Here is an 18,314-nt window from a genome sequence, read left to right on the forward strand (position 1 = left end):
ATGAATTCCTCAAATAGCTGCTTATCAAATGGGTTATAGTGATGCTATTAGCGAGTGGTCACAGAGCCCACACAGCTTCTGCTAAAACCACTTATGTAGCAGCTAGTATATGTTAGGCTTGGTTCCAAGGACTAGAACCTCAACTACTTCCTTAAAGCATACAGAAAGGCAAAAGGAGAGCCCACAGAGAGCGCATATCGCTGCCAGTCTGAATCTTACAGACCCTCCAGGAACCAACTCATGTCCCGTATCCTTCTCTATCGGAATTATACCAATAGTGTTAGAGCCCAGGGAAACCAGGCAAAACTTACCCTGCCATCTACTTGGTAATTGATGATATGAAAATAATACAAGATTCTACTAAGTTGGAGGCAGACAATATAATAGTGACTAGCAGTTTTTAAGTGATGTAAGATTCTCAAAGCACTTTACAAATATTATCTTATTTTATTCTCAAAATAATCCTCAGGTGGTGCAATGATTACAACCCTTTTATAGATAAGGCACAAAGAGGTCAAGTGCCTTTCCCAGGGTTAAACAGGAAGTAACCATCTGAAACAGGATTTGAACTTGGGTCTTTCTGATCCCAATCCAGCAGTCTATCCACTGAGCCCTAGCTTCCTATTTTATCTCATTATTCTTGTTAATTAAGTGCCAAGCTCCCAAGTAGTAATTAGTTGTTTCTAAACCACTAATAGATTTTGCTTCTTGAGTTTTCACAACGTATGAGCTCCATGGTCTGGTGCCCCTCCCAGCTATAGCTTTTTTCACCTTCATTAGCCACTGCTCCTGATTGTGACCTCCTCCAGAGTTCATGTATTGCCTGGATCAGATCTTGTGTATTCTGTACCATTAGCTAACTTTCCACGGGCCTGTCTCTTCAGCCAGACTATAGCCTGCCTGAGGGCTGGAATCATTTCTTATAACAGTGCTGTGAGAGAGGCAAAAGACAGTCCCAGCCTTCAAGGAGCTTGCAGTCTAATTGGGGAGATGATACACACAGGGGAAATGAGGGAATCAGGAGAGGGAAGGCACCATGATGAAGGGGACCCAGAAAAGATTCCTGGAGAACCTGAGACTTTAGGCAAAACTTAAAGATGTCCTGGAAAGCCAGGAGAGAGAGATGAGGATGGAGAGAATGGAAGGCATGGAGTATGGCCACAGAACATACATGGTGTCTGGAGAGTTGGAGTGTTTTGTGGGAAGAAGTCAGTAGGCCAGTGACTGGATCCCAGAAGACATGGAGGAGACTAAATAGGGATTATATCAGGGTAAGGTGTATATTACGGTACAGAAGTCATGGGGCAAGGCTGTATCCTGTATTGGAAAGCATAGTGGCAGAAGGCATGGGTCCTCCTTCACCTGGGCTGTGCCCCCTGCTATGCCTGGATAGGTCTCTGAGTGAAAACAATGTTCTGGTAAGAGGATGATAGAAAGTTTAGTTTGGTTCCCATTTCGTAACTGGTGAGCCAGTAGAATTTCCTAGGACCCTGGGATCCTTGGGTCATACATTTAGATCTGGAAGGGGCCTTAGGGGCCATCTAATCCAATGCCCTCCTTTTACAGGTAGGAAGATTAAGACCTAGACAGATGAACTATCTTACCCACTGTCACAAAGTGGGAAGGGGAGGAACAAGAATTCGAACTCAGATTCTGTGACTCTAAGTTCAACAGAATTTCCTCTTTGTGGTGCTGTTAACTAAGGTCTGCAGAATGCAGAAAGGCCAAGCCTTAAATTGAGTTCTTCTTCCTAAATCCATGGCTGGAATTAGCCACCATTTCACATTTCCTCCCAATAGTGCCCACCTATATCAGTGAAAGGAGTTTTCATAACAGGACTTGCCCATCTCAATACAGTTGCAGCACCAAAACAAAACCAAGCAAACAAAAATGCATTCTAATTTCAAATCTGTGCAGCCACTCCCTGGGTTGTGAGCATGCAATTTTCCTACTAACGTATCAAACTTGTGCATGTGCACTTGGGTCATACCAACTGGGAATTCCATGGAACATGGGAGGCTAAGCAGTATTTTAAGCCCTCCCATCAGTAAACACTAAGCAGGCCCAAAGATGAGTAGTCTCAATTGTCACGTGTATGGCTTCAAGCCAGAAAAGTCTCCTCAGCCCTGCCCAGACTCACGTACCATGGCCCCTTCTTCAGGGTTCTCTCCTGTTGCCCTGGTTCATCAGGTCACAACACCAAACAACTCTGCCCAGATACTAGCTGTTCTTCTAATAATGCCAGCACAACAAAACAATGCTTAACTTCACTCAAAAATGTACAGCAAAAAGCTTCAGAAGGAAGCCTTTAACCTGATTTTGTATCAAGCACTGAGGATAAAAAAAGGAGGATCTTGAGAGAGAGAGAGAGAGAGAGAGAGAGAGAGAGAGAGAGAGAGAGAGAGAGAAAGAGAGAGAGAGAGAGAGAGAGAGAAAGAGAGAGAGAGAGAGAGAGAGAGAGAAAGAGAGAGAGAGAGAAGAGAGAGAGAGAGAGAGAGAGAGAGAGAGAGAGAATAGGATCTGAGTTCCCTGCTTCTTTAATGTATCACTCAGATAATGGGAAAGCTAGATCCAATTTAATTATGTTCTTCAAATGGCATTTAACATTGTCTTGGATTTTTTTTTGCTGGAAAAGGGTTTCACTCTTGGCTCTACTTCAGTCTTTCCATGGAAACTTAAGCAAATGTTCCTATTTCTCAGTGTCCATTTCCACATTTGTAAGAGGGAGACATCTGGGCTTCCCAGAATCCTCAAGGGGGCATTTTCTACACAGAAACCCCAGAGGGGATGAGCACACAAAACACCATCCTCACCAACACTCAGGTCTAAAAGAAAGTCCTTTCAATTAAGTCAGTGGGCTGTTGGCAGGAATATGTGCAGAATCGACTAGCCAAGCCACAATTTATATTTTTCATTTTTAAAATCTACACTCATTTCCTTTTTTCCCCCTATGTGGATTATATCCGTCTGCAAAATGGCCCATCCCATCTTAAAGAAGTAGCTGAGTAGAGTGGTGATTTCACAAAATTATTCCTTCCCATCATGTTGTACTTCCTGTAGAATGGTTTGTCCATTTTCATTAACGGCTTAACAAACTCAAGAAAAAGGCTCTCTCTCTGCCCACAGCTGGTATCCAAAAATATGAGGCTGAAACCCGCTGGATGTTTATCTAGTGACTCTAACATGAGAAAGGCCTTTCGAGAAGGATTTCCTCCAGGGATTGGATACAAATATCTGAAAAATGAACTTGCTTTGGAATTTGTGAAGAGTGCATAATAGAGAAGGGAAAAAGAGGTGTGGAATCTTGAGCGTGGCCTGTCCGAGAAATGGAGGAAATGGTAAACCTTGTGAATTCCAACTTCATCTCAATTATTGTCTTGTATTGTCCTTTCTGAGTCGGATCATGAAGGCACACAATTGAGAGCCTTTGTTAAACATGGCAGTAAATGGGAGGATGGAAGGGAGAGGGAGAAAACCAAGGAATGGGAACTCAGGGGGTTTTCTCTGGCCACCCTATAAATCTGTACAAAGAGCTATCCACAATAAATGATGATGATGTCACTTGTTGTGTTAGTATCAAATGACACCACAACACAGTTTTCAGCAAAGAAGACATGCTGTGTTTATCCAGGATCCTCATGGAATGAGGCTTTGGACAAAACGGATTTTAACCCTTTAGGTGCCTGCAACATTTTTGTTTGAAACACTGTATTAGAGAGATGCAAGCATATAGATTGAATGTTGTTGGGGAAAGGGCATTGAATTGAAATGAAGCAGATATAGCTTTGCCTCTTTGACAGACTTTGGGTGAGTCTGTTTTTCTCCCCTGTCAAATGGAAATGTTCTATTAGCCAGCCAGCAGGAGCCTTTTAGAGATACCTTCTGTGATTAACACTCCCTCCCCTTCTTGAAATTACTTTGAATGGCTTTTTTATTTCCTTACTCATCTGTAGTTGTTTCTTGCCTCCTCCTACCCCTGTCTCCTAGTGTAGTCCCCTATAAAGGGAAGAGAAGAGAGAACAGGCACTTATTGAGTGCCTGCTACATGCCAGGCACTGTGCAAAGCAGTTTACACACATCATCTTATGTAAGCTTCTTAGGGAAGGAACTAGTTCATTATTATTTTTCAAATCCCAAGTTTCTAGTATTATATAATTACTTCATTTCATCATATTTTAAGCCCAAGATACTAGGACTGGATAATTAACATATTTTGCTGTATCAATTTCAACGCTGAGCCTCAGATTTCCTCATCTTATAAAAAGAGGGAGTTGGACCTGATGGTTTCTGAAGTCCCTAGCTAGGGACCATAGCTAGGACCCTACGGGACCTTAAGTGGAACAGACCCTCTGCCAAGTTGGCAGATCTCCATTTCAGGAGCCTTCAAGCAAAGGCAGCAGGATTGGCTTGGTTGCAGTAAGGTGTGGATGGAATGAAATGGCGTCTGAGGTCCCTTCCACAGAGAGTCTGAACTCCGTGAAGCAGTTCCTAGATGAGTCCTCAAGTCTGCTCTGACTCTATTCTAGGAACCTAGTATGTATGAGGTCAATGATTTAGAGCTGCTACTTCTACCCACCCTCATCTGGATCTGCTGTCTCCCAGCCTGTACTCATGGCCCTCTGACTTCCTGAAATGCTCATGGAACTCATGGATGGCCAGTACAAGCCAGACAATCCAGCATCCCATGTAGCCCTGTCAGACGGAAGCCCCCAAAGGCTATTTAATTTTGTCTACATACCCAGAATCTAACACAGCGGCTAGCACATAGGAGGAATTTAAAATTAAAACATGAATGCTTAGTGCCTCAGCTTCCTACTAGCCAGTTTTGAAAATATTTCCAGAAGCTCAGCTCTTCTCAAAGCTGAGGAAGAGGATCAATCTTCATCTGGGACAAGTGGGATATTTTCTTTTTTCAAGCGCTATCCTTGGAACATCCATGAAGGGAACATTTTGAAGTTTTATTGCCATGTCAAAGTGTACAGAGAGAAGATATGGCCAATTCACGAGTCAAAAGAAAAGATTTTCTTTTCGATCTGTCAGTGATCGAAGTAAAAGCATGATTTTTAATTATCTTGTTGTTATATTGCAGGCTCCCTAACTTTTTAATTATTCTCTCTGAATGGTGAACAATAACACTATAACACAGCATAGTCACAGGTACAATGACATTTCCTTGGTGCTCTCTTCTCTCAAAGATTCGATGACACCGTGCTCTCCTGATTATCCTCCCACTTATCTGACTGCCTACCCTTCAGACTCTTCTGCATCTTCATCTGGGTTCTGCCTGATTACTGTTCTTTTCACCTTCTACACTATTTCACTTGTTAATCTCACCAGCCCCTATGGATTCAATGGTCCCCTTTATGTAAACGTTTTCCAGATCAATGTATGCGACTCCAACCTCTCTCCTGACCGACAATCCTGCCTCTCCAACTGCCTATAGACATCTTATAGCTAAACCCATTGGAAACTGAACTCATTACCTTTCCCCCAAATCACCATCCTTTCTAATAGCCCTTTCGCTGTTGAAGGCACCGCAATCTTCCCTGTCACCAAGGCTGAAAGTCTTGTCATCCTTTCCAACTCTCCAATCTCTCTCATCTGCCTATGTCCACTCTGTTGCTATCTTTCCCTAACTCTACCTTTACAACATCTGCCAAAGACTGCCACTATCATGGGCCAAGCCCTTATCCTTTAATACCTGAAGTACTACAATAGCTTCTGAATGGGTCTGCTTGCCTCCAGTCTCCCCTCTCCAGTCCAGCCTCCACTCAGATCCCCAGTGATTGGTCTAAAGCAAATGTTTGACCATGTTACTCCCCTCCTCTATGGACCCCAGTGGCTCCCTGTGACCTCTTGGCTCAAATACAAAATCCTTTGTTTGACCTTCAATCTGATCCCTCTCTATCTTTCCAGCCTTTTTATACTTCATACCTCTCCATGTTCTCGAGGATCCAGTGACATTGGCCTCTTTACTGTGCTTGAACAAGACAGTCCATATCCTGACTGAGTATTTTCATTGGCTCTCCTCATGGCTAGAATTGGCTCCCTCCCCATCCCCGCATCCTAGCTGCCCTGGCTTCCTTCAGGTCTCAACAAAAATCCTACATTCTATAAGAGGCCTCTTCCAGATGTCTAAGTGCTAGTGCCTTCCTTCAGAGATCCCCTATAATTACCCTATGTGGGGATGCCTTCTGTGTACATACTTGATTACATGTCATCTCCCCTATTAGAAGGTAAGCACCTTGAAGACAGGTATTATTGTTGCTTGTCTTTGTATCTCCAGTGCTTAACACAGTACCTGGCACATAATACCCATTTCAGAAATGTTGACTGACTAGACTTAACATGGAAAATGGAGGTTAGAATCAAAAAGCAGAAATGAGTTCTGACAGGAGCCTTGGAGACCTTCTGGAGGTTTCCATTGTACAGATGGTAAGACAGGGGCCCAGAGAGGGAAAGAGATTTTTCCAAAGTCCAACATCCAGCCAACAGCAAAACCTCCTGACTTGAGACCACTCTACTAGTCTGCTTTCCAATGTCAGACTAGGATTCCCAAGGATTGATAGCATTATTTAGAACATCTGCTTATCGGCCCAGATACCCTACTTCCATTTCCTTAGCTAATGACTTGTTTTGCATTCACATCTCTCAAGCTGATGACTACCCTCTTGTTTAAATTAGGTAAGGGACATATGACCCTGTATCGAATATCTCCTTGGGAACCATGCTGCTGAGAGAAGCCTGCTGTGGATGATTTCTTTACATGATTTATGTTGGAAGCAGAAATGACATCACCCCCTTCATATGAATATTAAAGGAGGGGAAAATGTGATATGGTAAATAATTTCTGTATCATTAAAATTTACTCTGTTATATTAAAGTCATTTAGAATACTTAGTTATGCTCCACATGATCCCAAATTTCTCCCTGCCTTTTCACAGTCACCCACCTATCTGGAATACACTCCTTCTCTTCCTTCAAGACATAGCTTAAGCACCACCATCTACTACTACAACTACTATTACAACTACTACTAATAATAATAATCATCATCACCATCATCATCACCACGATAATAACTAATAAAAATAGCTAGCATTTATATGGTGCCTACTATTTGCCAGTCACCAAACCCAGTACTTTTTACAAATACTATCTCATTTGAGCCTCACAAGAACTCTAGGCAGTAGGTGCTATAATTATCTCCATTTTACAGTAGAGGAATGTGGGGCAAACAGAGGTTAAGTGACTTATCCAGGGTCACAAGTTAATGAGAGAAGATTTGAACTCAGGTCTTTCTAACTCCAGGCCCATCAATCTATCTACTGCACCACTTAGATACCTTTTCTATACAGAGTCTTCCCTGATCCCCTCAGTTGCTAGTGCCTTCCCTCCTAAATGATTGCATCATTTTACTTCAGATTTATTTGTATTGGATTAGATTTGTATTGGATTTCTTTTTATTTATTTTGTAAAATATTTCTAGATCATTCATCAGCTCAGGGAAAAAGGAAAGTATATTCAAGGCTTGTGTTTATTAGCTAATTATTTTTTTCTCTTCCATTCAACAAACATATGTTAATTAATTTTAATAATACTGCTATATGTGCCTGGCATTGCACTTACTAGGTGCTGGAGGCTCCTTGAGGGCAAGTACTGTCTTTTGCCTCTTTTTGTATCCCTGGCACTTAGCAGAGTACCTGGCACATAGTAGGTGCTTAATAAATGTTTAGTGATTGATTGACTAGTATGACAAAGATAAGCAAACTGAGACCACTTGAGGAAGGAAAGAACATTAGTGACTGGGAAGTGGCGGGGGTGGGGGGCAGAGAAGGCATCCTGGAGGCCAGGGCACCTGAACTAGAAAGGAAGCTCAGAGACCAGCCTGATCCCCACTTGAGTAGGAAACCTGTCTACAATAGCACATGCTTGAGGCTCCCTAGAGGTACTATAGGAATAGATGCACTTCTTGGCTGTAAAGAAACCCAAGGGTCTTCACACCATTCTGTTCCTGCTGCTTTGGACAGGGCAACTCAAGATGGCATGAGTTTCTTCTCAAGCTCCAAAGGGCATTGTGATTGATTAACTGAGAAGCCATTCTAGTCTGCTCTCTAGGGATGTCCACTGGGCAAGTATTCACTCATAGGAAGTGGACGCCACTGGGGAAGCAGAGGATTGCCAAGATTAGGAAGATGATTTAATTTCAAGTTGACTTAGATTCCTTTAATAATGCTCTGATTACCATGAGCAGTATTGTTCCTGATCACTCCTGTATTCCTAGCCCATAGGCTATAATTCCTATCATAACCCTATGACATGGCCAACTCTTTGCCTTTGGTCTGTGACTAGAATTTGCTCTCCTTTTGTCGGTGTATGGGGAAAAAAGAGGGAAAAAAAGAAAACACTAAAATTACTGCTCACTTTTAACTAAAGGAGATTTCACCTACAAATGCCAGGAAGGAATTCATGACTTTTAGCAAATTCCAGAATGAGTCTGGAACTTAAATCTACCATCATTCTACATAAAATTCCATTTTAAAAAATTAAATCATCAGTCCAAGAGTTACTTCCTCAGCTTAGTGGATGGATGATTGAATGAGGGAATGATGGGAAACACAGTCAAATTTGAGTAAAGCTGGGCCAGCCTCTTATACTTGATATTTCATCTGACGTCCTTTCCTTTCTGGTGTCTCTGGTGTCCCTGAGCTCTGGCAAATGGTCCTAGCAGGTGCTAACGGTCCCTAGAAAGGAAAATTGCCACCAGTGAAATTAACAAGAAGCTGACAGTAAGTAGATCTTGTTTCTGGATTACTGTTGCACAATTGGTTGGTCCTTTATTTTATGAGTGGGAGTCTTCTTAGCTAGGTGGGAAGTGGAAATGTTCCACTATCTTCCCCTACCTTAAGTTATCAGCATAAATCAATATTAGTGTCTGAAAGAGACTGGAGGGAGTAAGGTAAAAGCAACGATTGTCATTAGCCTCATCCTTATCATTTGGGGTTTTTTAGTTCACAAAGTACTCCCCTCACTTTCTGTAACCTGTGACTCGGGTAACAAGTCCCAGTGCTGGGAAAAAGGGAAAACTGTACAAGAACTGCCTAGAGTATAAAGTATGAAGTGTGAACATGCCTTAAGGCTGTTGAAATATTGAGTTCCATTCAGACTGCTTCAATATTTACTAGTTACTATATTTAGGCGTAGTATATAAAGGCAGAGTACGTGGATCTCAGCATTATGGCGGATTGAGAATGATTGTTCTTGATGAAGGATTGCTATTCATGTCTAGGGGTTATTTTAGAAGATTGTATGTTATTAAGAAATATTTTTAATACAAAGCTAATGTTTTCATTAAAAAAAAGATTTACAGTACGTTAAGCATGTTTTTACTATGTCTAGGGTTGAAGATATTTCCTAGGTAGAAAATAGCTCTGACTTTAGAATTGAAGTCATAGGTAATATAAAATCGACACAGTAAAAATGTGCTTTATTGCTTTCTATGCTCAAAGGAACATACTGTGTCTCTTAAGTAATGGCTGTCTTCACCTGTGTGTTTCCACAGTTATTGAATATATGTGTGCTTGTATGAATCAGACTTATGCACACTCAGACATGTATAAGCAGATATACATAACTATAGATGCATGTACACCCATGAAATAATGTGTATGTACATGTTTAGACAGTAGATATGTTTTAATATTTACATATTTGTGTGGTGTGACATGTCTACATGCCTATATATTTATATGCTTAGTTATAACTGTGACTGCATACATACAGGTAGATATGGAAGTAGAATGATTAAAAAGATGGGATAGATAAGAGAGAGATGATAGAGACAGATATGGGAATGAATAAATAGAGGAAGAATGACAGAGAAGCAGATTATTGATAGAATGATAGAAATAGAGAGTTGAGAGACAGAGACAGATTGATGGATAGACAGATGCCTAGATTAAGGAGATAAGAAATGGATCTGTAACTTCATTAGTACCAAGAACTCCCCAGTGAGGAACCCCCTCTACCAATGTAGGTAAGTTCCTTCTCTGAAACTCATAAACACTTGGCTATAGCAGTGTTGTAGAACTCCAACAGAAATGGGGGCAGGGAGGAAGGAAGCACAAGACTGTGTACATAAGGATCCTTGGAATAACATATTGGCTTAAAAAACCACAAATTAATTTTATCTATGTTCTATTGAATTTTTATTTGTTTTGTTAAGCATTTCCCAATTACATTTTAATCTGGTTCAGGTACACTGGGTAGTGTTGTGGGCATGTTTGACAGCTCTAGGCTAAAGTACTCAGAAGTCTAATGTGTTGGCCAAGGTCACACACATACATACATACACACACGCAGTATAGATATTCATGCACATGTGTATGCAGATGAGTATATGTTCACGTACTCATACATCTATTATGTATATCCATATATGTATCCATAGACATTATTTGTGTACGCTTAGACCCTATATATGGAAAATATATGTATATACAGACATTATGTGTATGCATAGATATTATTTACATACATGCATACTATCTGTATTTACATGCACATTATATATCCATATGTATATAACATATCTATATATCTATCTACATATCTATAGCTATACATATACAGACACACACAGCTATCCATAAACACATATGTGTTTGTTCCAAAATAGTCTCTGTTGCCATTTGGAAACTCTTCTTAATGTCTCCCTTCCTAACACTGAAGTCCCTGGTGAATGACAGCAAAGTATCATGTAACAGGGGCCTAATGCAAAAAGGAAAAATTGGAGTTGGCTTTCAGAGCAGATAACTTTCCTCTCAATGACATGCTCAATGATTTGATGATATAGCACTAGGCTGGGGTGTGCATGTGTATGTGTGTGTGTGTGTGTGTATGTGTTTCATAGCAGTACTAAAGGTCACTGTGGTATAATGCATGTTCAGCACTGGATTTGGGGCCTGAAGACCTGGGTTTAGATCCTGCCTCTCACATCTTCTTACTAGGTGATCCTGGGAGTGACCCTTAACCTCACTAGATCTCAGTTTACTCATCTGTAACAACAGAGGAGGACAAGATGACCTATAAGGTCCATTCCAGTCCTAGGTCAATGATGACCTGAAATTCACTATGTCTCACTTCCAGCTCTATACCCACGATCCTATTCATGGTCTGACTAAGCTATAAACTCAATTCCATTTCATAAGCTTTTACCAAGCACCTAGTCCTGGACACATATGCCAATCATTGAAAAAATATGACCAAGGAAGCCCAGCCTCCAGACTAAGGAGATAAGAGCACAGGGCCATATGACTTTATAGATAAGACCCTTCAAGCCTGAGCATTTACTCTGTAAAAGCCACAAAAACACTGTTTATTTGGGAAGAAAAAAAAAAGAGTCATTCCATGTTGGCCACCCAAAAGTGGATGGCTATGTTGCATACTTGTCTTAGGGCCAATTGGTGATTTATGAGGAAACAATAGAATCTAATCCCTCTCATTTCCATTAATGGAATACGATCTGAGGAGGTGGGATTATTTCCAGCATTGTTGGCAGAGGCTGTGTGCCATGGCTCAGCTTATTCCGGTAACCCAAGCTGGTTTACAAAGCTGCCACATTGCTCCTTTGATTAGCTTGGTGAGAAAAGGAAAAAAAAAGATCTTGTGAGGTGGAAAGACCTTTCATCCTTTCTATATTGGGCATCCTCATCCTAGAAAATTGGCCCTTGGCCACCTCTTCCACCCTGATACACCTGCTTCCTCTCTTCATCCCACAGCAAGATGTGACGACTTGGTGGGCATGTTCCTCAGTGAGCTTGTCAGGCTTGCACATAGCTAGGGACCAATGGATCCAGAGACCAGCTCTTCAAAGTGCTCTTCTAAAGAAATGTTAGATCACCCAGAGAAAGAATTATGGAATATGAATGCAGATTGAAGCAAACCATTTCCTCTCTTTTATTTTATTTTTGGTTTTGTTGCATCTTCCTAATGGTTTATTTCATTGGTTATAATTCTTCTTTACAATGTGATTATTGGCAAGTAAGTTTAATGTGAAGGTATATGTAGAACCTATATCAGATTACATGCCATCTGGGGGTGTGGCAGAAAGGGGGAGGAGAGAGAGGGGGAGAAAATTTGGAACTCACAGACTTTTAGAACTGAGTGTTGTAAATTTAATTAAAAAAGAAACATGAGATGCAAGATGTGTAAATTTAGAGAATACACTCCAAATGTTCACATGGACTGTTTGCGCTCGACCTGCGGTAGAACATTCTAAGCTCAAATTGGTCTGATCAGCCACAGTTGGACACACCGTAACTTGACGCAAGCATAGTGATGTCATTTTGGTCCCCTTCAAGAATGAAGGACAACAACCAAAGCCAGCTGCTAATGACAATGAGGAGATGGCCCTAAGAGGGGAATCTAAGAAGGGTCATGTGAAACAGTAACTTGGAATGGCAGGAGTCTCCACTACCAGCCCTCCTCTTCTCAGAGCAGCATGGTGAGGTTGAACATCTTCAAGAACTTCCATGTAATTCTGAGACATCTTTCTTTACACCCAAAACATTTTCTCTAAGGCCTACATGCTAAGCTGGGATGATCCTCAAATCCGAGGGGCTTGTCAGTTGGGGCTCAGGGGGCTGTTTTTTTTCCTAATTTACTGCCTATTTGGCACATAGTAAGCTCTGGGGTGGGGGGAGGAAAGGAAGAAGGAAGGAAGAAAGGAAGGAAAGAAGATAGGTGGAGAGCAATTTAGATGACAGATTGATAGATTATAGAAGAATGGATGGATAAATGGATATGGATTCTAGACATGTTCCTAAGTACTGAGGACACAAATACAAGCAAACATCATGGCCGTTGCCCTCGAGGGGCTGAAATTCTAATGGAGAAAGACAATATGTAAAACTGATCTACAAAAGGAATTAGCAGAGGACACCTATATGTTAGCATGATATAGAAGAGGCCAGGAGATAGCATGGAGGCCTGAAACCAGGCAAGACAAGGCAAAGGTTGACTGTTAAGTTTCTGGAACACTAGGGTCTGAGTCAAAGAGGAGGATGGGGATCATGGCTAGAGTACAAGAAGCATGGTATCTACCATTTGCATTGTATAATTGACATCTTGATGACTTCAATCCAATTAAAAATACCTACTGTGTGATGGGCATTCTCCTAAGTGCGTGTGAAGTCACTTAATTTCCATGCCCCCCGTGACCAGCAGGGAGCAAGGCCTAGAATCTAGGTCTTAAAGATTTCTCCTTGAACCAGACTGAGTCACAGATTTAAAGATTAAAGGGACTTTAGAGGCCATATAGTTGAATCCCCTCATCTTACAGATGAAGCAATTGAGGTACGGAAGTCAAGTGACTTGTCTAAGATCGCACAGGTAATAGTTAACAGAGCAGAGATTTTCATGGTCTGTCCATTACATCATGCCCTCAGAGCTTCCATCTTCTCTTTATATAAAGCTATATTGGAGGAAAAAAGGAAAGCTTAATGGTACTTGGGAGTAGAGGGAAGAAAAGGAGAATTTGAGGAGAAAAAGGTCTACCACTTTCTTTTTAGGTCCCCGATTCCCCCTCTTCCTCATGAACACCTTTCTTAATGGATAATAAAACCTAACAAGAGATGAAGTTTTCAATGAATAAAAGGAAGGAAGTCACCACAGGACACCACGTCTCAATAAGGCAAGCAGCAGATACACAAGTTTAAATAGCTTCAGACACCTCAGACGAGCCTCTCCAGGGCTGTTCCAAAGAAGAAAAGTTGCATCTTTGTCAGGAAGTGAGGAAGGCCTCAATTGCTACAGATAACTGAAGGTTTTCCCTACTTGAGCAAGCTCAGGACTCTTTCTTTGCTCCTGGCAAGGGGCCCAGGGCTGGCATCCTATCATCCTTACAACTGGACAGAGGCATGGCCTAAATTTGTTATTTCCACCATGTGTGACACAAAACATGGTCATACTTCCTGTGGAAATCAGCGTCCTCCTACCAGGCCTTTGATGTGCATTTGCCTTTCATTTCTCCTGCCATTTTAAAATAAAAATAAGCCAGAAGGATTCAGGTGCTGCTGAGCACCAAATGCCCATGCAGACTGTTGTCTAATATGGTAGAAGAAGGTGGATTTACAAAAATAAAAGAGAAAAGAGCCTGCCATATCTTCCATCAGTACATCTGGGATATTGGAATGTAACCTGTCTATAACTTATGGTCTTAGAGAAGAAAAATCCAGTGACTTGTCCAAGGTGCAGTTGGCGTTAGTGGTGGCTAAGAACTAAATCCAGCACTCTGTCCATGACAGCATGCTGACTCATGTATGACTTAGACGCTACTCTTAATCAATGAGATAACGTGGGCCACATGGACCTTGCAAACCTTAGAAGCTCTAGACAGTCAGCAAGTATCAATGTAGTACCCACTGTGTGCTGGGTGCTGGACTGGGTGCTGGGGATAAAAGTGAAAACAATGAATACTGAAAACCATCCTTACTGGCAAAGAGCTTACATAATAATGGAGGAGGCAAGCCCTGGCCCCATATTCACGTATACACACATATACATACAAACACACTGTGTATACACACATATATAATATATGTATGGACTATATGTGTGCATGTATATTTACCTAGACAACCCTATATATGTGTGTATGTGGTATGTGTGCATATATATACAAATACATATACTAGCAATCAGTCAATAAGCATTTATTGAGTCTACTACGTTCTAGGCAATGTGAATAAAAATAGTCAAATCTGGGTAGTTGGGAAAGGAGGGTGCCTATAGTTAGAGAGATCAGGAAAGGGCTTCCTGCAGAAAATGCTTGAGATTCTCTTACAGGAAGAGAAGGGCTCTTTGAGGTAGAGATGAGGATGGGGTTGCATTGCAGAAACGTGGGATGGTCATTGCAAAAGCCGAACATTGGGAGGTGGCATGTCAGGCTTCTTACATGGACAGAAAGAACTTCAGTTAGGCTGGATCACAGGCTGGAGGAGGGAGAATGATGTCCAGTGAAGTTACAAAGGTAGGTGGAGGACAGTCTGTGTGGGCCTATCGTTATTTTAGCAAGAGTAGTAGCAATAATGAAGAATAAACTGCTGATAAGCAAAGCCACGTAAAAGTTGTTTCCAATGTGGATCTTTAAGGGGAAACCCAGAAGATCATGAGAGAAGAGGAGATGATGGTATTTATTGGACAGAGGGATTGGTTCTTCTGGAATAGATGTGTGTGTGGCCACACCCTGTGTATATACCTTCCAATGCATGGGAAGCCCTCCACAAAAAAAGTACACATGGACAAAGACAAACTAAGAGTCCAGCCTAACCGGAGGAGGCAAAGGCAAGGTCGAATATAGGAGAGAAATATTGTTCAGGGCAAGTAAGATGGCAAAAACAGGTGGTAGGAAGGAAAAAAGAGGTGTGTGACTCTTCTTCTGCATCTGTTTTCTCTTTCAGGGTAAATGATCACAGACCTGCAAAGGTCAGAACTCAAAATGGAAAATCAGAAGATGACACCTAGGCTAAGTAGGGAAATAGAAAAAAGAATACCTAGCTACTCTGGAGGATTTTAAGTCTTATAGAGTAGATAAGCTACATTTTCCTGCTGTTAGAATGGAATAGAGGCCAGGATGGGAGAAAGGACAAAGGAGGTTAAGATCCTGCAGTTCTCTTCCCTGGTGAGACATCATCTGTTCTACTGTCTTCAGTTCCATGAGGAACCATCCTTACTGGCAAAGAGCTTACATAATAATGGAGGAGGCAAGCCCCGGCCCCATATTCACGTGTACACACATATACATATAGACACACTGTGTATACACATATATAATATATGTATGGACTGTATGTGTGTATGTATATATACCTAGAAAACCCTATATATGTATGTATGTGGTAGGTGTGCATATATATACAAATACATATACTAGCAATCAGTCAATAAGCATTTATTGCATCTACTATGTTCTACTATACTACCACGTCTTCTATTCCACGTCTACTATAAACGTGGGAATGTCCAACTGGTAACAGGCAACCGAGATGATGAAGGAGCTTGAGATCATGCCCTGTGAAAGTCAGCTGACTAGGGATGGTCACCCTGGGTATGTTTCAGAATGGGTTTGTTTTCAGGCATAGGATGGATTCAATCCTTCCGTGGTCCTTGCCAATCCTGACACTGTGATTCTGAGAAGAGGAGGTTTTAGGGATGGGCAAGACATACTGATTGTCTCTAAGTACCACAATGAGGGGAAATATACATAGATAGACAAAGGCACACAGACACATTGTCCTTGGAGATCTTATGATGTAAAATGAAATGCTAATTAAAGATCCTGAGAATGATTTGGAACAGCCTGGTAGGAACAAACTCTCATTACTGTTATTCGCTGACTAGTCATAATACTACAAGGGAGAGTGATGATTAAAATAAATTAACTAATTTAAAGATTCAATGATTATCAAACAGTTTAGGCTTGGTTCTGAAATTCATTTTTAATTGCATATGAACTTGTTGGCGTATGACATTCTGAGAAGTGTGGGTCTTTCTAATTTACTATAAATTATCTGGTCTACTTCCCACATCATTTCTTGTGGCATGGAAGACACCATTACTCCCATTTTATGAAGACTAACACTGAGGTTCAAATAAATGATTTCTCTTTGGTGAACCAGCTGTGTGGGCTTATTCCAGTTCAATGTATGTTTCTATACTCAATCAGGCTATTTCCAAGTCCAACCAAGACCTGACTTTGGACAGGAGAGCTGGGAAATTTTTCCATTTCCCCATTCTGCTTCCCAGTCCAACTCCCCACCACAATGCACTTCATGCTGAGAACAAACTGTTCTCTCAGAATCTGCCAAATGTTTCCTGGAGCAAAGGATGTCATTAAATGTTTGGGCTTTAAAAAGAGGCTCTGAATTCACAGTGAACAGAGAGGGTTGGTACATTCAAAGTGCAGTAGGTTGTGAAAGACAAATTTTAAAACAATGCTTGCAGGATAAATAGAAACATGGATGACCTCTCACTGACTTGTAATCATAGTCTCCATAATCTGTGGTCCTCTGCCCTCATAGACCCAACACCTCTATACCATCTCCACTCTGCAGATAACTTCACCTCCTGCCTCCATGAGAAGATCAAGGCCTTGGGTCAAGAGCATATTTGTTTCTCTTATTCAAATCTTAGAATCTCTCTATGTTTCCACACATCACCTAATGTCCAAGAATTCTTAACCTTTTTAATTGTTTAATGGATTTCTTTGACAATTTAGTAGAGCTAATGGAACCCATCTCTATTTTTAAGTGCTGAAAATACAATACATCAGTATTTTTCTCTCTACTGGCTGTTTCCTTGCACTGTACACATGCATGAGCTCAGGTCTTCTGCGTAATAAAAAGTAAAATATAGTTAAGTATAAGGACACTTAGCTTAACTCTGCATCCTTCAAGCGATTCTTCACCATTTCTCCTACCATTCTCTGCTACAAATCTAGAGAGTGCACTAAAGGGATCTGCTCACTCATCACCGACTCACTCTTCCATAGCTGAGGATTCTAGGACTACTCCTTCTCTCCTTTCATATGTTTGAAATTAAGTGTCTGTCCCAGTGTGCATCCATAAACACCTTCACTCTCAAAGTGGTGCAAAGTGATAAGAAATGATGCATCTGAATAATTTAGAGTACCACACAAGGACTTCAATGAACTGATGCAGATGGGGAGAGTAGAAGAAAAACCATCTGGAGGAGGGGCCAGGGAAAACAACATATTGAATCACTGTAACAATCTAAGTGGAAAGTCTTGCTCCTCTAAAAAAAAAAAAGTAAAAGGAACCAAGTCTGACTGTGAAGTAGGATAATAATAGGATAATAATATGTGTGCATGTGTGTGTGTGTGTGTGTGTGTGTGTGTGTCCTGCCTCTCACTCTTTCTTGTAGGAAGCGGGGAGGACTAAGTGTGTAGAACATTGCATATACTGTCTGATTTTAGAGCTCGCTCGCTTGCTCTCTCTCTCTCTCTCTCTCTCTCTCTCTCTCTCCCCCTCCTCCCCTCCCCTCCCCTCTCCTTCCTCCCCTCCCTTCCCTCCCTTCCCCTCCTCTATTCTTTGTTACATGAGATGGCTCCCTAAGTAAAGGAGGGATATTTTCCAGAAGGAAGAAGAGGAAGAAGGCAAAGAAACAAAAAACAAAAAGACATTAATAATAATTTGAATGATGTAAACTACTACTTTGCATCAGTCTTATACTATATGATATTGGATTTTACATTGATCAAAATTAAAAAAAAATTGAAAATCATTGGACTTTCT

At 41.1% G+C, this 18,314-nt stretch overlaps 1 protein-coding gene across 1 annotated transcript in view; it reads right to left on the bottom strand.

Moving 5' to 3' along the window:
* Window positions 1-18,314, bottom strand: part of MEOX2 (mesenchyme homeobox 2) — an 86,120-nt gene that overhangs the window by 2,905 nt on the left and 64,901 nt on the right. The window lies entirely within an intron of this gene.

Source organism: Trichosurus vulpecula, chromosome 5 (genome assembly GCF_011100635.1).
Source record: "Trichosurus vulpecula isolate mTriVul1 chromosome 5, mTriVul1.pri, whole genome shotgun sequence".
NCBI lineage: Eukaryota > Metazoa > Chordata > Mammalia > Diprotodontia > Phalangeridae > Trichosurus > Trichosurus vulpecula.